Below are 21,213 nucleotides of genomic sequence, written 5' to 3'. Positions count from 1 at the left end.
AAGTTTGGCGTGAGACCCAAACACCTTTGAAGACTTGCATCCAAAAGACCCAGTGCACTTCAGGTCCAGGATCTGGCCAGGATTTTCTGAGCAAAGTCCTCCCTGAGTTTATGGTGGCACATGCAAAGGATGTGTTTGTGACAGGCAGATGCCATGCTTTGGTGTCCCAGCAGGAGATGGCAGCGTGTCCCTCTCCCACCACCTTACCCTTGGCTTCTTAGTTTAGAGCAGTTTCATTCACATCCTGCTGCAAAGAACGCTGAGCCCACGCCTTCCAAAGGGAAAAGAGTGGGAAATGTCAACAGCTTCACCTCTCTGGGTTTCTTAATGAATTATAGATGGAGCACAGGCAAGAGACGAAATTGTTCTGACAAGTGAGCGACTTTGAATGTGAGAAGCCAAATGCGACAGGACAGGAGAGATCCAGGGAGGCTGCGGGATTGCGGCTCCCTGTCCGGGCTGTCAGGCTGTGTGTGGCTAACAGGGGCACTGCCCAGGTGCTTCATGTGCTCACCCCCGAGCTCTGTTACTGGACTCCCTTGTGACCTGCTCAGCTCCTACTGCTCTCTTTGCCCTGCCATCCCTCTGGCTCCCAGTGCTCTCAGTTATCCACTGGTAAACTGCAAAACAGATCAGGGAGATGAGATGGTTTGGAAGATCCCCTCCACCCCACAGCAGGCCTGGCAAAGAGTGGAGAGAGTGGGAAAGAAGGTTGGAATTTTTATCTGAGATTTTTATTACTCTGGTAGCAATCCCCCAGAGAACTGTATTAAACCAGAAAATGGGGAAGTACAAGATATGTGGACCAACAAACTGAGACAGGGGTTGAGAAGTATGAAGTAATGCCTTGTCGACATCCAGCTGCAAATGCTGTCATTCAACCACAAAACCAGACCAGAAACCTGGGCTGCAACAAACAGGCAACAGCAGAAATTGTCCTGCACGTGTGACTAACTCTCAATGTCAGAGCCTTTTATCTTCTGCTCCTCCAAATCCTGAAAATACATTTTCTCTATGAAGATAGCAACCTACAAGATACCAGAGGATTTACCTTACTCCCACTCTAGAAAATTCCCTCTGCAATTTCAGACCCAGCACGCAGAGTACATCTCCGAGGGCCCAAAGTTGCCACAGTTGGTGGATTCCTGACAGCATAACCCAATAAGGCATTACACATGTAGTTTATTACATCATTCATATATTTGTTCTTGTGTGGGCAAAACATTTGGGTCAAACTCTTCATAGGTATCTCCTACTGCAAGTCCTGCTTTGGAGCCTGTCTACAGAAGCTGGTGGGAATTGTGCTTTAATGAACATTAAGGTTGGGTCCACTGCAGTAAATGAAGCATGTTGGAGATAATTATCTTGTACAGCCCAAGCCCACAATCTCATACTCCCCTATCCTCCATAGAATAGGGGTTTTATTATCTTCCAGGAGTGGTCCCTGACCAGAGCTAACTCCTGAGTGGTGCATGGGACTGGTTTTGGGAAGGAGCCTTTTGAATGCAGCCAAAAAATGCTTCAGGCTGTTCTAACTTGGTAAAACCATATCTTTTGTGTTTCAGGCTGAGCCTCTGGTAACAGTGGGTCCTTTGGACCTTAATCCCCTCATACTAGAGATCATTTTCTTCTCTCAGTATTTCTCCACACAGGACATGTCCAGCTTTCTATCCATTCCTTTGGACCTTAATCCCCTCATACTAGAGATCCTTTTCTTCTCTCAGTACTTCTCCAGAGGACATGTCCAGCTTTCTATCCACTCTCCTCTTTCTCTCTCAGCTCCCAGTCCTGTTTGCTCCCTGAGGCAACCACCCTCTGCTACAGGTGACACACTACATTGAGATGTCAAAATAGGAAAAAGTGTGCATGAGAACGTAATAAAATAAATACAAAGATGTCAAAATTTTATCAAAAAGAGACATTTCAGATAATTCTCAGGCATTAAAACAGATGCCACATTAAAACAGATGCCACACTAAAACAGATGCTACTGTGGAACAGCCTGAATATACAAATGTGATCCTTGCTTTACATTGGTATTAAGTGAATAAGAGCAATTACAATTAAATGCTTCTGGAGACAGCAGGTGACAGGATTGCTGTTTGGACTGAGGTGCTGCCTGCAGAACATTTCCCAACACCACAGTGTTACTGGAGTCAAGATTGTGAAGTTTCTTCAAAGGCACTTAAAAAACATTGTAAAACATATTTGTAATTGGTCCAATTGCTATTTCTGCATCTGCAATGGTTTCTTTTGGCTTCTAGCTGTCTAAATATAGATCCAGTACTGAACTACACAAACCTTAAGACCAAGATCACCTTTCTCATGCAGTACCCAGTGCATTTTGCTTTGAGGGTTCCTATGCACTAAATCAGCACAAATATTTTCCTACAACAGGTTAAAGCTCTTTGGTGGTGCAGTTGTGTTTTGAGCTGCTTGGCTTGGCAGTACCCTTTTACAAGAACAGTTCAAGACAGACACATCTTATTCAAGCTGTGAAGACCAGATGTGCACATAATTAAGGCCTGGTCCTGAAAGCCTGATGCTGGAAGGAATTACTGACATGGACTGAGCTGCTCTTGCAGGCTGTCAGACGAGCCTTGCAGAGACTGTGCATGCCACAAGCCTTCAAAATAGCTCATGATTCTGCTTTGTGAAGCAGCAGAATAATGAGGGTCTGATCTAATGTACCTGTACCTACTTCTTCAGAAATCATGGCTGGTCTATCAAAGCATGTGTGTGCTCTATAATGCAAAACCAGATCTAAGAAAAACTGAACAGTCCCAAACCACTGGTCACTTTTAACCCCTTATAAGCCTTAGTATCTTCTAGAGAGAAACCAGGTCTCCCTGAACCCATCTATCTGTGGCACTGCAGAAAAATTAAAAAGCCTCTCACAGCAGCAAAGGCTGATCCATGCCACAATCTGCATTCATACTCCCAGCAACTCATTCATGCCTTGTCAGACCACGGCACCTCAAGGTCAATGTATTCAAAGTTGACCTGACTTCTCCTGCCACTCTTTCCTTTCCATTCCTACTAGAATTCTAGTAAGTGCACACAAGCCTGCCATGCAAGCAGCCTCTCCTCAGAAAGAAAGAAATTTGGGAAAGTGGAAAGATTCAGGAAAGTTGTATGAACAATTGAGCATGTGAATTCAAGGGCTCGCTTCAAGACAGTGGAATAGTTTTCTTAAAATTTTGGAGGATTTCAGAAAATAAGAGATATCACTACCAAGGTTTCATAGCAGGCTGTAAAACTAAATTTTCAAATGAAGGTGAGCATAACTGCATGTGAATGTGATTATGTCCCCGTGAAACACAGTCTGCATCCTGGGGTTAATATGCATGCATAATTATGCACCTAACCCGTCACAGAGCTATCACATTTATTTCCCACATTCACAAGGTCTTTCTGTGTATAAACCATACACTAACAAATCTCTGCCAAATGCAGCTTCCATTATAAATCAGGCTCTGAGCAAAGAGGTTTGTAACCAAAACCTGGAAGCTCACAAATTCATTCCACAGTGGCTAATAAGGCTCCCCCCATTCCACTACCAGCAGTACAAACCTCCCCAAGCACAAACAGGGAGAAGGGGAGTGCTGAGGCCACAGCTCTCAAATGCAGAGCGCTGGCTGGGCTTGGCCAGCTGCTGAGGAAGAAACCCATAATGAAGCCTCTGTGCAACAGCTCCTAGGAACAGCACCACATATTTTCCCCAGGCTTTAGCAGCCAAATAATGACTGCCTCGAATGGGACAGCAGAAAAGCTTTATCTGCTGAGTGACCATGCCAAAGATTACAGCTTAATTGTAGCATTATTGTGTTCTTTCCCACACCCCCACAATATCCCATATTGCTTTCTGGCAGCAGTGAGGTAATTAGACCACAATTACTGCATACTTTAGAGCATATAGAAATGAAAGCTGTCTTTGTGTTTTCCAGCTCTGACACAACTACTCCTGATAGCTTTGCTTTTCCTGGAACTAGATGCTCTTTCATATTAAACAAGGCCAGTTTATAATTTCACTTTGCTGTTTATGTAATTCTACCATGCCAAATCCCCTTTCAGTTTTTGCAGGGCAACCACATTTCAAACAGCCCTTTTGCCATCTCAGGTAATAATAATGGAAACTGAGAAATTCCCCCTAGCTTGGGAAGCAGGTACACACAGAGTTTGTCTCAGTCACCTGACCTAAAAGACCTCTAAAATCCATGGCAATTGTACTTGTTCTCAAAGTGCTGTTTGAATCAGACCTATGAAACAATGCAACAAATAGATGGTACTTTTCCAGACGCTACTTCCAATTTCCAAAGGACCCCAACTGTATAAAATTACAAAAGATTGCAAAATATGTAGCAGAAAACCACAATGCTTTGATTGTCCCCAATGAAATACTGCTCTTTTTTTCCCCTAAAAAATAAAAAAGAAAATGAAAAAAAAAGAAAAAAAAGAGAGAGACTTCTACTTAGAATGAGATTCCACTTCTGTATGTTTACATTTCTAAAACCAGGCTTTGGTTTACTCAGATGCTATCTACAGGGTCCCACCTGTGAGATCTCATCTCTTTTCCTATCACAGGAGAAGACTAAATGACTTCTACTAATACTAAACTTTCAGATTGCTCAAATGTTATTATTTATAGTGAGAATAACTCTAACTAAACTGAGAAATTAAAAAGATGCCCTGTATCCAACTGTCAGGACGTTACAGCCTTTTAATGTGCCTTGAGTGAGATGCACCCCCAAAGTGAAGCACATGAAGATCATCCCAATTCTTTTAAAAATTAATCAAAATAATTTTAAATCTAAACAGTTCAGATTATTGAGTGCCAATGCTATCATAAAATCTATGGATATAAATGTCTGGAAGACAGGAGTGTTCCAGCGAAGCTAAATGATGGTCCTTGGCGGTAGAATACAAATTAAATCAGAAGGGCCTGTTATATTTAAGATTAAGTAATCTTGAAACAAAAGGAATTAGTGAGAATTGGGCTGTGTGATATCCCACAAGCAAGAGAGGCAGCTGTGATTTAACTTGGTGACAAACCAATTTGAAGAAAACAGAGTTCACCTTACAATGTACTCTGTACAGGTGTAGAGTTATTTCAAGGCCAAATTCCATTTCACTTTAATTGATTCAATAAAATAATTTTTACCTTTTTAGCATTTGTATCTCATTAGGAATGTCAGCTTTTCTTAACCATTTGGTGCATATATGCAGAGCCTTCATTGGTGGAAATGGTCCCTCTTTTGAAGAGTTTACTTTTTGTCAAGACCAAGACAGCACATGAGAGAATCCCTGTTTAAATAGCTTCATTGTCATGAAAAAATGTCCAAGACAAAGAAGGATTTGGTGGGTTTTGAGGAGTTCTTGCAACTTATCCAGATACCTGCTGTCCCCAGTCAGTGCCGCCTCTCCGCGATCTTTGTTTTCCCTGAGTTGGAAACACAGCTATGTGTTCCCTGAGGGAAGGTGCCACCTTTATTCAATCTTGTAAAAATAATCTAAAGTGGCTGCCTCTGTGCTCTGCATGATCAGTAAAGACTCACTTCTTCCTGTGCAGAGAGGGCTACCTTCAAAGTTAGCTCTGAAGGTCATTCCTCATCTCTGACAGCCCAGTGACCTTTCAGACACCTAGAACTAGGAGAGCAGATATCTATAAATCATGGACAAAACCAGGGGAGGTTAATGTGTGCTGACCCACTGGGAAGAGCCTCAGATGCACTCCTCTGAGCTGACCCCCTTGGCTGACCCATCAGACCAGACAATGAGGATAACTGAGACTCTGGGCAGCAGGCGCAGCCCTGACAGACCACACCTTTTCACAGCCTCCCTCTCTGGCACAATTTCAGTGCAATTTCTCCCCGAGACCAGCATAATGACATCGTTTTGCCCTTTCAATTGGAAGCAGAGGTGGGGTAAACTAAAACATCACTTGCTTTTGACAGTCCAGAATATCCTGTGGATTCACCTCCCCACTGAGCCACAGGAAAGGTCCTGCTTGGTCCCTGCAGCAGCATGGAGCAGGGAGGCAAAATCCTGTCCTGCACCCCCCTACCAATGTTGTGACACATGGTGCATTTTATCCACCTTCTCTCCTGCTCTGGAGAGGGAAATATAAAACCCTAGGCTTGACCCCAACAGACCCAGGCAGCAGAAAATAATCATGAGTCCTGCAGGAGTGATCTACGAGCTGGGTACCACCCCCCTCAACACACCCAAAGCCCTTACTGCTTCATCCTGACACACAGCAAATGCAATTATGAGATCTAATCAACTGCAACTAATGTAATTCTGAAAGTCTTCACAGCTAACGAAAACCAGGTCTTTCCCTTCTCAATTTAATTGAGATGTTTGGTTCACACACCGTGGAAAAGAAACCCTCCACAAAGCTTTATATGAATATTGCATTTACATACCCAGCCTGTCACAGTATTGGGCTCTTTTTCCTGACTGTTGGATATTACATGGTAGGAAACTATCTGTCACGGGAAATGGACTTCAGAAAACAAATACTTTCTCACGTTGTTTCAAGGGAAATCTCCAGCTGAATGTCATCTACTAACTAGCACTTTGTAGCCTGAACTTGGCATAAAAAAGCATTTCCTTAACATGAATAAATCATGATCTCTAGTAAAAATACCCTCCTCTTGCATTAAAGCAAGCATCAGAAGACAGAATTTGGCCTATAGCTTGTAAACTCAAATTTGTTGAATAACAAATTACTAACGAAAATCCCTTTCCCCCCCCTTCCTCCTGTTCTTCTTGTTGCCTGTTAGCATTGGTTTTTCTGCAGTTTAAGCATCACTATTGCTTCAAGACTTCCCCTGCCTCTGTGCTTTCCTGTGTCACCATTAGCATTACTTTCACAGGGGGCTCTACAATATGGGCAGCGCTGCAGAGAGAAAGATAAATACATCATGCCTCCCGCAAGAAGTTTTGCTGCTACCTTGAGTTACGAGTTGCCAAAGCATGATGACAGAGAAGCAATGGCTGGTAGGCAGGATAAGCAGAGCGTTGCATCACTTCATGCAGTCAATAACCAGCTGGGCTTTGCTTCTGCCAGGTTTCTCTGCCGTGCTGACCCAAATCATTACTTTTTCCTCAAAGAATGTAGTCTTGTTAAGGTTTTGAAAGAGAAGACTAAGTCTGAGATTTGATGAAAGCCTGTCAGGATACAAGATGACTGCTCTCCAGAGACAGGAGAGACAGTCAAGACAGACCAGGTAAGAACAGTCTTTCACCAGTGATGTACGAGGGAAGAGCAGATAACAAGCTCAAAACCTGTGTAGGACTGATCAGCAGTAAGCACGTGTCATTCCCACAGCAGCTGAGAAGTCTTCCAGCTGTGTAGGTGTGACCACAGCAGGCACTGGAGGCCTGGGTCCACATCCACACACTCTCAGGACCACAAAAGCAGGTCCTTCCTCTGCTCCTGCATGGCCAGGAATCCTCCACCTCTGTTTTCCTGCCTCCTCTTGGCACCTTCACCCACCCTCTGCATCACACTGACCTTGTTCTTCCTTCCACAACTGCCTCCTCCTCCTTTCCAAAGGCCACACCAGTGCTGCCACAGCTCCATGAGCTGCCATCAGCTCTGTACCCACCTTGAGGCTCGGTGCTTCTAGCAGAGAGTGCAGCCCCCCTGACAATTCACTGAGTATTTCCCACCCTGGGCAGCCTTTTTGGTTTATCACTTCTCCTTTGGACTATTTTTTTGTAATAATGTACCGATCAAACTCCCACACAAATTTTTTTAAAACCACCAGTACTGATAACAACATATACTGACTACTTTGGTTATGGCCTGTTAGTATCAGGATGCCCAAGTGGTGAAGAAAGGACATGCCAGAAATACAAAGAGCAGATGGTGGGAAATATATTAAAACATTCTCTCAGAGAGAGAATGGAATGACAGGAATTAGGCAGTAGAAGAGTTCACCTAGAATGTGTTAAGTAGCCTTAAGCACTATACCAGAAACAAACACAGACAATAATGAGTAGTCAGCTGAAGAACATGTACAGCTACAACACACCACATCCCACCCAGTAATTTCAACAACTACTTATTTTTTACAATTTATCATTACACCACTGTTATAACATCCTGTTCAGGTTGCATTTTCCTGAACCAAGGAATTGGGATTTCATCTGCTTTATTCTTTGAGAAATGTGCCACGCTCAGGCCTCTTGTAATACATCTTGAACACGGTTCATTTAAAGGATAACCTGATGCTATATGGTGAAAAAAAGCTTTTTCATCCCTTTTCATCACTTCGGGACATAGTTTTATTGCAAAGCAATCCAATTCTGCAGAAGGAAACAGTTTTCAAAGAAACCATTTGTAAGTCAAGAGAGTGACCATTAGTTATTGAAAGCTGAAACATTTACAGGTTGATTTGATGGCAGTGACAGTAAATTAATTTTTCCTTTTGTTGAAAATTTTTCTTGACTGCAATGAACACCTGGCAAACTGCCTGACAAACAAAGGTCATCTAGCTCTGCATTTACTTAGGTTCAATATCAAATTTATGTGCTACCTTCAGATAAAAACAACCATGCCATCCTTTTAGAGAGTCCTTTTTGAATTTTCAGCTGACTTGAAACATGTGATTGCAGATGTTAGTTTGGGGCAGCTGCTAAACTACATGCTTTGCTATGTGTTTCCATGAGTTATTCAACCAAGAGAAGAATTGCAAGACTTAGTTCATCTGGAAGAAAGCAAAAACAACAGAAACACTCATCATGCTACCCCAGTTTCACAAGTACAAAAATAGCAGAAGGTGCTAACAGATATTATGTGGGTAAGAATGAGAACTAGATTGGCACTGGAGAATTTATTCTTAGAAAATCTCTCCTTTTGGAATTGTTACAGGCATGCACTGACCCAAATAGATCATGGCTCCTATCATTCCCTAGTGCATGTGAACAGATAAAATGCTGACATGCACCAAAAAGGTTTGGGGCAAAAAAAAGCAAGCACAATCTGCACGGAAACTGCCAAAAAAAGAAAAAGCACAGCAGCTGGTACACAACTGCTAATAGGCAAAGACAGCACTGCTGGCAAACGCAGGTGAAGCGAAGGAAAAGGCAAAATGATGTTGGGAAATGATGTCGGCCCAAAGAGATGGAGAAAACAAGCCAGTCACCATAGGGTACCTACTGCTGTCTCAGGACAGGCATTTCAGCCATTTCAGGATGCACAATTTATTCCTCTGGGCTGGTGCTGCCCAGTGATCAAGCCCCAGGGCCACTGACGTCCCTCTGGTGCAGCTTTCTGACCTGGCCTGATTGCCCAGTGGCCGTTTTGTGGCTATGCAGAGAGGGCAGGACGACTGGGAGACCACAGATCAAACCCACAGTGCATCTCACCAGCTGAGTTACAGAGCACAGCACGGCAGTAACATGTGCAGAACCATTTTTCTCTCCTTCCTTCCTCAGCCCTTCCACAGTTTATTTTTTCCCCACGAAGTCCCCGGCACCTCTGCAGGCTCAGTGAGGTGTCACGCTTGTGACAGGATGTGTGGAGTCAGCCGCCCATCATGAGCTGCATGAGATGCCCAAGTGTGTCTGTGTGTGACTGATGTGTCTGAGCCTCCTGGGTTTCCAGGGGTACCAGGCAATGGAGCCTCACAAAAGATGCAGAATGCAGCCCAGGGGGCCATTTAGTTGCCCAAACACTGGCATCTAGAATGCCTAAGGTGCCTAAAGGCATCCACGATGTTGGGATGTTCATGCAAATGTGTCCACAGAGATGCCTCAGGTTTTAGCTTTTATATTTTTCAGATTCTGTACTGCATTAGTGTATTCTGAGCGTCATATTAGGGATTAGTAAGCTCTCTTCATGGAGTAAGTAGACAAAACAATTCCTTCTCTCGCTGGGGACCAAGGACAAGTGATCCAAGTTTCAGGCCCAACAGCATAAACAATGGCAGAATGAATAGAGAAAAACAAGAAGGACGAGACTTCATAAGCTAAAGCTATAACTGAACAATTAACTCCAGTATGCTAATGGACTAGAACTTATAAAAGTGTGAGACCCCCTGACCAGTCCTCCATTTTATGACCATTTTGGGTTCATCTTGGGTGTAGCCCTGGCTGGGTTCTTGTGCTGCCCAAGGTGGATCCATTGAGGCCTTCTAATAAATCCCTACTTTATTCTTTAACTCTATCTAGCCTCTATTCTAGGCCAGCCTCCACAAGGCATCAGAACAACTTGGTATGTGAACTGCAGGAGATGTGTGTCCTTCTGGAGTGGCAGATGGAGGCCAAAGGGCACAGTTTATGGCATATCAAACATCATTCACTGCCCTCACTTTAGGCAGATGGAACCTGCACCTGGATGAGGTCAGCAGACATGGCACAGGGCCAACTCTCACACTTCTCAAACAGCTATTAAGAAACTACAAAAAATGTACCAGGGCACCTCAAATGGCACCAGCTGCTTCTGCACGAGCAGCTGAAGGGGGCTCTGATTGGCACTGACTATAATGGGGCATGAAAGTGCCCTGCAGATACTTGCCTAAAAATTTAGGAATTTTCAGTTGCGCTTGAATCTCACACCAGTAATACTATGCTTTACTACTGAACATGAACAAACATCTTCCTCTAAAATAATTTCCTACACGAAGCTGAATGCTTTTAGCACTTAAATCTTTCTCAGAAAGCCATAAGGATTTATTCAGAGATGAAACATTTTAGTCTAATATCAGAAAAACACTTCTCTCCAAGTAAAACAATGCCAGAGCATCACACTTCTTCCAGCTGGCAGGACACAAAATTAATGTCCAGACTTTCAGAAATGTCCACAATCACAGACCCTGTAATGTTTAATTATCTGATGGTGCTTAGGACTTTGGGTAGAAAAGAATCAAATAAAACAACACAAATCCAGTCATGATATGAATATTGAAGACCCCTCTGCTGGAGCATCAATGTGTGGGCTCATAGCAACACCGTGTTTAATGTCCCTATGCAGCTACTGAACACATGTATAAGCATAAAATTAGCAAACAACTATCAAAAGACCTCTATTCAGGCAAAAAAACCACCCTCCTTTCCTCTTTATGAACATTTTTAAACAAGTGTTCTTTTTTTTAATGTAATTTTTCCCCATTAAAATTTTATGTTACTGCAAAGAGATAGAAGCCAGGGAACTTCTGGACCAATTTTGTTCCCAATTGCTCTTCTATAGTAACTGGAGGCAGAATTTTGTTCTCTCCGTAGAGTTAAGCACAACTGTAGATTTCCTTTTATTTAATGCAACATTAACATACAGATATACAGACTCAAATATTAAAACTAAATTACAGGCAACACTTCTCCAATTAGCTCACATAAAAGTAGAATAAATAATTAAGCCTCTTACAATTCCAGTTAAAGAGACCAGCAACATTTCTAAAACTACAAGAAAATACAGAGATGTTAAGAAAAATAAAAATAAATATTTCTGCTGCAACAGAAGGTTTCCAGGAATCTCAAAAATATGAAGTTCAGTCATGGACTTCTTTTGTAGGCTGTTTTGCTTTGTGTTTAATACTGGCGCGCTGTTACTAATAAAATAGCCAAGTGTCCTGCAGTTAGTGCTGAGGACTAGTTACTATTTTCTGGAAACAAGTTCCAACTGAAAATGTCAGCCTTCAAAGTAAATCTGCCCAGATCGAGTCTCTTCCCAGAGTAAATCTATTACATGCCAGTAAATAGATGAGATATAAATAAAGCAGGAGCTCTGCAGAGTGCAAATCAGGCATTGCCACCATATTAAGAGGCTTATGGCAATGTTACTTAGCAGTATTTGTTTTAAAGTCTCAGCAGGCTTGTCCTGCTGAACGTTTTGTGTAAAACCATCTGCCCAACAGACAGAATCGATCTCTGAGTGTGTCCTGCTTGGTTTGTAAATTTACCTACTGTGACTAAGTACATAACTCATTATTAAAAACAGTCAGACCTGGTCTTTCCTGAGGGTAAACTAATGTTTCTCATCATCCTTAAAAAAACAACACACAACATGAGATAGGGAATCAGCAAGGCATTTAAATAAGAGCTGTTATTTGAAAGACTGACTCATGTGGCCTGAATCGACATGCAAACGTGGACTCCCAATCACCTTCAGAAGATAATTATTATTCATAATTGGCACTTTAAAGCATTTTCTCAGAGCTGTGCAAATATTGACTAATTAGCCACACCAGAATCCTGTGGGGTAGGCAAGCAGGTACCCTAATCCTCTTTTTATCTGAGTGAATTGCTGAGGAATAAAACCCCAGCCCTCATCTGCTGCAGGGGATGAGAAGCTGGGGAGGTTTCCAGCCCCATTCCCTTCACCCAGCCCACACTGCTCCCACCATGGACGTTTTTCTTCATCTAGAGAGGGGATGAGATGAGCTCTATACTGGCAGAGCTCTGGAAATAGTGGACAAACCTCAGTTCATTAGCTAAAGTCCTGTCAAGCAAAAGGTCTGGATATTCAAATGTCAAAATAAAGCCTGAGGATTTGATAGAAGTACATGTAGTATTATGTGAGAATGGTAGCCTCTTCTGCTGAGAAACACTTAAACAATGATGTACTGCACAATTATGGCTTATTCCTGGAAATAAAATATTACACTGGTACTTGTAACTAAATAGTAGGAAAAGAGCTCTATATGTATGGGGTAAGACACTTCTTTACTTAAAATTCAGAAAAATCTTATTATTCACTGCATGCCCAAGATCAGGCTGAAGAAAGTGTGGTGTCCTGTTAGAGCCTCCAAGAGGCTCTGCCTTCACCATGCAATAAAATGCACCAGGCAAACAATATCTTCAAGATTGGTCTACAAATGGACTGAAGATCCTTGGAGGCCACAGCAGCTAGAAATGAATACTGAATACATCCTCTATTAAATCCAGCTCTTTAATTAAATTGCCTGTAGGAAAGCAACAATTAGTCATTAGTGTCTCAGGTTTTCTGGTTCAAACCAGCAAACACTAATGATGGCTTTATTCTAGAGCTTTGTTAGGAATCACCATATTCAGGGGCACAAACAGGTCTTTTCCAAATAACTGTATTATTACAAGCTTACAATGTACACAAGAAATGCAACAAGAACCATTTTTATTTGGTGTAATCCTGCTTTGTCTATTGAAATAATTGGTCATATGTTGTGTCTAATTTCAGCTACAATCTCTTTAGGGCAAAGATTGAGTCCCTGTGGTTTTGTAAAGCCTCATTCACAGTTATAATGGTGTATAAATTAAATAAATAACTAGAAATTATGAACTGTGGGAATTTATTCAGCATTTATCAGGGATTCACAAGTAAGGATTTACATTTTTTAATGGATTTTTTTAAAAGATCTTACAGAGATCTGGTTCTCTCCTCTGTTTTAGAATTTGGGAGATGCCTTTCAACTGTAGCAACTATTTAAGTAAGGATAATAACAGGAAAAAAAAACATGTTACTGTGGTGACTGGTTGAATAATAAATCCAGGGTTATTCCACTCTGAAGCTAATTCTTATACATGGTTCATGTATAACAGCTTCTGAGATGAGCAGGTTTTCATCCATGGTAAAGGGCATTAAAATGATGGTATTTTAACTACTGCATTAATGATCTACTCTGAGCAAGGCTAGACAAAACAAATAGTAGGAATAGAACAGAACTGGATGTCTTAGTGAGCAAAATTCATTTAAAAATGCCCAAATCAGAAGAGTACAGATTAGGTGGCTTGGGCTGCAATACAATAAAAAATGTTTCTGTGCTTAGAAGGTTTGGAGAATCGTGGAACAGTTCAACAAAAATTAATATCTTCTACATTTGGCACTCCTAGCCACTAATCCCACATGAGTCCCCTAAATGCTGGAGCAGAGGCTGGGGGCTCAGGGCCACAGCAAGAAACACACTCTCAGTAGTAACAAGCCAGTCCTAAGCCAAAGCGAGTCTGTGCTATAGCTCTGTATGCTGTACCACTTTTGTGTGTGTGTGCACTCTCTTTTTTTTTTACGTTTCAGGAGAAAGAGAAGGGGGGGGGAAAGCAGGAATTTTTATCTCAATAAAGAGGTATGTTCATGCAAAGAAGCATTCAGCTTGCTCTGAGGACTCAGTGAGCAGCTCAAAGCACCTCAGGAGTCTGCTGGGCTCCTGCACCTGGATCTGGCAAGTTAGTAGGAGCACAGGCTGAGTTGGGTCTGTAAGAATAAAAGACAAACACTAGAGTAGTGCCTCTTTCCAGGTACCCAGTGTTCACCTACAGTAGGTAAAACACAGCAATAAAGTAAAATAAGTCAGCTGTGTTGTGAGAAATGATCATTGTTCTGCCTGGCCTTTTGCCCTAAGACCTGCAACTTCACAAACTTGTGAGGTGAGAGGTCTGGTCCCCACGCCCTGAATGTGGAATTGCAGATGGACCTGCCCCATCCTTTAAGATTCCAACCCAAACTCATCAAATGCCTATTTTTTCTCATTTTTATTTTTGGTTAACAGAACTAAAGCCTGCAAAGGGTGTGTGAAGTCAGCTCTGTACACTAAGATGGAAAATGCACTGATTTGCACAGAGTTAATAACATGCCCTAAAATGGCCATTCACCCTCAAAAGGCATTAGCATGTAATAGCAGCTGCTTATCCTCTGAGTGCAGACGAATATTGGAAAGAGGTGCTGAGAGGCTTTGTCCTTAGAATTACATGTCACTGGTTTAAACATGATGTGTGGAAATTATTTTAATTGCCCGTATTAGTCCAGGGCTGAAATGGCCTGGTATTGTTAGGAGTGGTGCAAATGTCTTTCTCTGGTCAGGGTGCTGCTTGAGAAGAACACGTACATACCTGAATGTCTAGAAAGCCTCACCACAACATGAAACTAGAAAAAGCAAAAAATCACCCCAATAAAATAGCTTTGAAAAATATTAGCTAGTTAATGATATTTTTTGACAGTCTGACATATATAAAGATCCAATTTCTTGCAAGTATGAGCACTGAAAGAGCAAGAACTGTTATTTTTGAGATAAATGTTACAGTTCAAATGTCACAGACTATATTACAGACATTCACAATTGGCTCTGAGATTTAGGAAAAAAAACAACTTACACTGTTGTATGAAGGTTGGCAATGATCACAGTGCTAATGACCATGAGAGAAATACGAGATTTTTTTTAAGCATCATTATCTAGTGGCCTTGAGTGCTAATCAAAACAAGGACTAAAATGCCTGCTTTAATGGGGTTTGTCTCAGTAATGCTCCTAAATGGAATAAACTATATTAAATCCAGACGAGCTACAAAGAGAGACAAATGGCAAAACAATACATAGAAAATGTAAAGATTCTTTAATCTATTATTAACTGAGTTACCATCCATGACAGTCACAGTTAACTGTGGTTTTGTAATCCATTTGCTGAATTGTACAGCTAGAATAGAAAAGTTGTTGTCCTTCTGTTTAAAACAACAGACTAAATAAGGCCCGAATCAACCCACAAAATGGCCTAGCAAAGACTGTACGTAGACAGGTTGCATGTCCATTCTCTTCTTTAAAACTCAGGAAAGCAGCTCCTCTGGAGTTTTTGTCTCCAAGTAGAGGGAATCTGATCCCACTGAGGTAGAGGTAGTCCTGCACATAAGCTGAGCCTTTGTGCACCACAAGAAGGATGCCCTGGGAAGACAAAGGGCCCCACCCTGTCCCTCACTGACCCAGTGCTGCAGGGACAGACACTGATACCCACAGGCTTTGGGTCACCCTCCTAATGTTCACAGGAAGAGGCACTGAATGCCAGGAAGATGAATTCATTGCCATCCTCCTCCTCTGCCTTGTTCATCCCTCCTCCTCTGCATATGCTGACCAAATGCACAGACATGCTGCATTTCTTCAGCTTGATACCTCAGAGGATCAGTCACATTTGACTGTCTCAAAAGCAAGTAAATAGGTTTTCTCATGCATCTATTTTCTGCATTTCTCACACTGTGATGGGAGGATGCGTAGCAGCTGAAGGGGAAGGCAGACTATAGCATTTGGGGCAGATCTTTCAGGAAGAGGTGACAATTGACTGGTAAAATGAAGCAGAGGTATAGAGGCAGTGACACTTTTATGTTCATTTAGATGCAAGAGTGAAATATTTCCAGGGGTCCAGTTTTAAAAGGATGGATTAGCCCTTTGTTCGTGGTGTACACAAAAAGTAGGATCATGCATCGTATCTTGAAGGAATTTTCAATAAAGGTCTTCACAAACTGAAGCTGTAGCTTAGGGAACATAAAATTCATTCTGTAATTAATGAGTTCCCCCCAGTATTACAGAGGAAAAAAAAATCCTATGGTTTTATTGCTTTTGTAAAATGCTTGTTCTCCAGCTCTGAAGGGACTGTGAAAGGTCAGAGGTGTTGAATATACATGATTTATAAAGTCCTCTGGGATGAGATGTGCCATGTAAATATAAAATATTATTAGAGCATACTCTCTTTAATTCACATACACTGAAATGAAATTGGTTGTGCCACAAAAGCAAAACTAAGAACCCAAGTCAGTCTGATGACAGCAGATTGTTCAAGGCTACTGACAGTCCAAACAGCAGAAGGATAAATTCATTTCACAGACATATTTACCTAATGCTGAAAGTTACTGCTACTCATCTGGAGCTGGTTAAATGTAGATATGAACATGAAGACTGCGTTACATAGAAATGAGTGAACAGGCAAGGATGGTGGACTGCTCTGTCCCATGATGAAAGAGGGGCTTCTGAAAAAGCTGCAGGCACAGGAGCAGCCCATGTAGCCCATCCACCTTCTGCAAAACTCTGCCTTACACAAGTCTGTTCTCAAGTGTATGCCAGAGATGCCTGGGATGCCGTGGTCCTCACGTGCTCTGTGAAGTCACCCTCAGATGGCACTTCCAGCCTCAAAATATGCATCCTGTTTACCCCTGGCTTTGACAGAGACTTCCAAGTTTCCCTTGCAGATTTGAACCTTGAGATTTGTTCACCTCCAGCTGTATCTATCCAAAGAAGCTTCCTAAAAAACAGTCTCTCAGACAACTGGGTTGGAATGAGTTGAACTGGACAAGCAGTCCCATTCCTTCTCAGGGAAGTATAAACTATACCTCCAAACCACTTTTTGGGATTGATTCCAATTTCTCTTTTTCTTCTGTCTACAAGTCTATACTTTAACACTGCAATAAGTTATCAGTTTGAAGTAGACTTCAAAATATTTTAACAGCTGGAGCAATGACATTCTTACTTGACTTTACTGTAAATGGAAAAATTCCCATTCCCCCCCTCAAAGACAGAGATTGCAGATCATATTCTGAATTCTTTTCAAAACCTTGGCCAAAAGATATCACCAGCACAGTCTGTTCCTCTTCACATTATTATTCCCACTCTCACAGATTCTTTTATCTAACTCCCTTCTGCCCTGAAGTTTACAATCTCCGTCCAAAAATTTTTCAACTGCACTTCCCTTCTCTTAAATTCCCTCTCTCTCAGCTTTCAAATAATATGACTTTATTTTAGAAAAATGATGCTGTGAATTCAGCCCTACAGAGCAAACTCTTCCTACCTTTTTTCCTGTGCTAAAACACAGCATCTAATTTTAAATCCTTTTTTTTAAAGGCACAATGCAGCCCTTCAGCAAAAGTGTATGAACTTCCTGCCCATAAAGGAAAAAAACGAAGTTCTTACTTTTGATTGTATTAATGCTTTCCCATGGAAACTGATACATCTGTCTGGGAGATAAAGGAGATTTGGATTATCTGTATTCAAGAGAATAATTAAAAGAAGTTATTGCATGAAGTGATTAGATTTTCTAGCAACACAAGTTTAATTCTGTGATAAAGTTATTCTCATCTGTGCTGAACACTTTTCATCCACACAAGAGGGGCTCTAAATTTCCCCTGTACTTGAAAAAAAAGCCATTGTATTTTCACTGATACATTTAATATTTGATTTCTTCTATTTTCTTTAGATAATTAAATAGATAGATTCGCTCATTTGGCTATAGCTAAATTGCTGTAGTAGTGGCAGACAATGACATTTTTAAGGCTACATTATACATGATTAATCTCTGCTCCAGCTGAGAGCATTTATTGTCTGGGGCTACCCTTCCTGTTTGTCTTTTCCTTGTGTTTTCAGTTCTCCTTCCCTATCAAGGAGAACAACAAAAATCATTATGGGTTTTTAACCTGGGGAATGACATTTTTAGCTCTGAGGCCTACGTGTAAATGTAAATTTCCAGCTGTTATAACAAAGAAATAGCAAATGTGAGGCAGACATTAATATATTACCCACTGTTGATAATACAAGCAAAAAGCAACCTTGAAAAATCCCCAGCTATTCCAGTAATGAAAGCTTACTCATTTGGGCATTTACATGAACCTGTGCCTTCAGAAATAAGATCCAACTAGTTTCTTGCAATCCACGGAGTCTAGACAAATCCTCTGTGCTGTTTCTTCCTCTTCTGACATTAAGAATTCACGGGCTAGAACATACAGCCAACGAAATCATCTCCAGATGTTTCTTCTGCTTAGCGATCTGATGAATGCCCAAAGACCATTTACTGCACAATGAAGTCAAGTGGAATCTGGGAGGATTCCAGACTTTCTAATATGCATGCAGGCTTGTGAACTGCCTAGCATGAAAGCCTGTCTTTTAGGACCCCAGATCATGCTGTTTTTCAGGACTGATTTCAGTACCAAAAGTTAAACCAGGTGTTTGGTTTCTATCAAGCACCACTTGAACATAAGTCTTCACTCACTTATGAAGCCAGTTCAGGCAGAACCGATGAGCAACCACTCTGAGCTCCCTAAGAACTCTGCTTTCCTTTGAATCCACTGGCTGAAAAGCTACAGCACGGCTGTGATTGCAATAAGGTGCTTCTTACTGAATTGAGTATATTTGTTGCTTCTGCCATCTTCTAACCCTTGAAAACGTCTGAATTTACTGTCCTGGCACAGTGAACACAAGTCACAGTCAGTGGCATGGAGGAGCATGGACATTCAGAGCATACTAACAAGTTTAGGTTTCCCTCCAGAGAGTCTCCAGCCTTTGTTTAGCCCTCACCATAGCACATCTCTCATCATCTTATCTCTTTCATCTCCCACCATCCTCCCCATAGAGCTTGGATCCCCATGAATCCTGAAAAGTCCTTCATTCTAGCATTAATACAGCAGCAACTTCCTAATGCCTTGTGTCAGGCACATTTGTGTTTGTAATTCCTTTCACACTAGGCAATTCATTAAGGGCTCTGTTTTGATTACCAAAATGTGTGAACACAATTTTGTATCTCATCTATACAGGGTCACTCTTATGTCAGCTCGTTTCTGACTGTGACAGTCTTTTCCCATCCTAAAGGCAAAACAGTGTTTACATTTGGTTAGCTAAAATATTTACATTACACATTCAAATTATGCGTTTTCCCAGTGACAGGGCTCTCCCTGGCATTTCCTCCTGTACCTACTATGCAGCGGAAATGATTAAGATGAACATTCTGGGTGTCTCTAAACAAGCAGATTAAGGAAATATGCAGCACAGCTGTACTATACTAACACTGCTAGACTTTGTAATATGCATGCAGCCTTGTGAACTGCTTAGCATGAAAGCCTGTTTTTTAGGACCCCAGATCAGAGGAGTTCCACATTTCCTCATCAATTTATTTCAAATAGATTCTCCATTTATTGACAAATTATTTGGTGACTCAGTGCATGAGGCCCTGGGAGAGGAAGTGAGAATGGTGCTGTTCATTGATCATCAGCCTGCCTGTGGATAAAAACCTCGAGTGCACCGTGTCTGCAGGGGAATAGAGATGATGGGGACTGCTGCCCAGACAGAGATGAGTGTAGAAGGAAAGGTGACACTAAAACTGGCAGGGGAACACCACGAACTGACAATGTTTCTGGGAATCAGAAAACACACTACACACTCCTGTTTTAATGTCACATTACCAAGCTGGATAAAACACTGTGCATGTTTTATCATTCTGCACCAAGAGTTCCTCCAGACAGACACACAGCATAAGCCTCTCCCCAAAGGGACAGTTTGAGGCTCGTAGCAGAGAAACTGAAATTCAGCATCATTTAAGACATCATCTACACTGTAAACCATTATTTGTCACTACCAAACAACGGAGTCCCTCTGAGAAGAAAATAGACAGAGTGCAGCAACTTCTCACACAGAAACTCTGTAGCAATGCAAAATTAAGAACTTGAAGAAGGCATTTAAGGTGTATCCCTTACCTTACAACATCATCCACACAGGTCTTCATACAGGCTCTCCCAGTGAGGAAGCAAAAGCTTCTGGGCTGAAAAACCGATGGAACACTGGTTAAGACATTATCTCAAAACCCCTGCCTGTGCTTATAGCCATCCCAAACTCTGCTGCATCTTTTTGTTTACAGAAACATATACAATAGACTGAAGTTGACTTCCTAAGCAAATGCTTACGAAGCTTTTACTTATTTTAAATTGACCCTGCCCACTTAGTGTCATATACTCTGAAGGAAATGGGTTATGAAAGCCTCTGTATAAGTGAGGGATGCAATATCTAGCAAACAAATATTATTTTGTGGAATTATTTTGTGGGGGATGTGTATTTACTCCACTGTTTTAAACTAACAGCAAATAAAACTTTGTTTGCTAGTTAAAACCAATCAGTAGAAGAAAAGTAACAGGCTTTACAACAGTATAAGGCAGTGTATTCAAAATAATAAACAACCAATTTTGATTTAACCTAAAAGCCTGCATGGAGGGAGTGAGCAGGCTCATTACCTGCCTGCCTGGTGCCCAACCAGCCCCGCCACCAAGCAGCCTGAGGGGTGTGTAGGGATTAGTGAGCAGGACACTTTCCTGCAGAAAGGGGATGCCAGAAATCCCTGGGCTGAGGGGGCCAGGACAAACACAGATTCTGCATTTTGAAGCAGCAGCTAGCAGCCTCAGTTTTAATTCAGCTCTTTGAAACCTGATTTCCTTTGGGCATCCTCGGGAATACAGAGTTTGCAGCTCCCAGCCTTTGGCAGGCCAGCTCACAAAGCCCTGCCGTTTTTGGCAGAGGAACGTCTGGGATGATGGGCAGCGGCTGCCGCTGTCACTAGCAGGATGTTTTCTGGAGTTTCTCCTACAAGGCAATGTGTTTATTCTTTGAAACAGTTGCTCCCTAAAGATTAAAACTGAGCACAAGCACAAAAGCAGCGTGTGTCCTCTGGGGCTGCTATGTGCCATCAGGCAAACAGGAGGTACAAGCTGTGTTCTCCCAAATTACA

The 21,213-nt window shown here is 41.8% G+C and overlaps 1 protein-coding gene across 8 annotated transcripts in view; it reads right to left on the bottom strand.

The window, feature by feature from the left end:
- PAG1 (phosphoprotein membrane anchor with glycosphingolipid microdomains 1) overlaps positions 1-21,213 on the bottom strand; it is a 110,448-nt gene that overhangs the window by 26,786 nt on the left and 62,449 nt on the right. For all 8 annotated transcript variants that reach the window (XM_039702977.1, XM_039702985.1, XM_039702978.1 and 5 more), the window contains one exon: positions 20,192-20,256. The gene's annotated coding sequence lies outside the window, so the exon portion shown is untranslated. The remainder of the gene's footprint in view (positions 1-20,191; positions 20,257-21,213) is intronic.

Source organism: Passer montanus, unplaced genomic scaffold (genome assembly GCF_014805655.1).
Source record: "Passer montanus isolate IOZ18808 unplaced genomic scaffold, ASM1480565v1 scaffold16, whole genome shotgun sequence".
Taxonomy (NCBI): domain Eukaryota; kingdom Metazoa; phylum Chordata; class Aves; order Passeriformes; family Passeridae; genus Passer; species Passer montanus.
The sequence above is the reverse complement of the archived record's forward strand: the minus strand, read 5'-3'. Positions and strand labels throughout refer to the sequence as shown.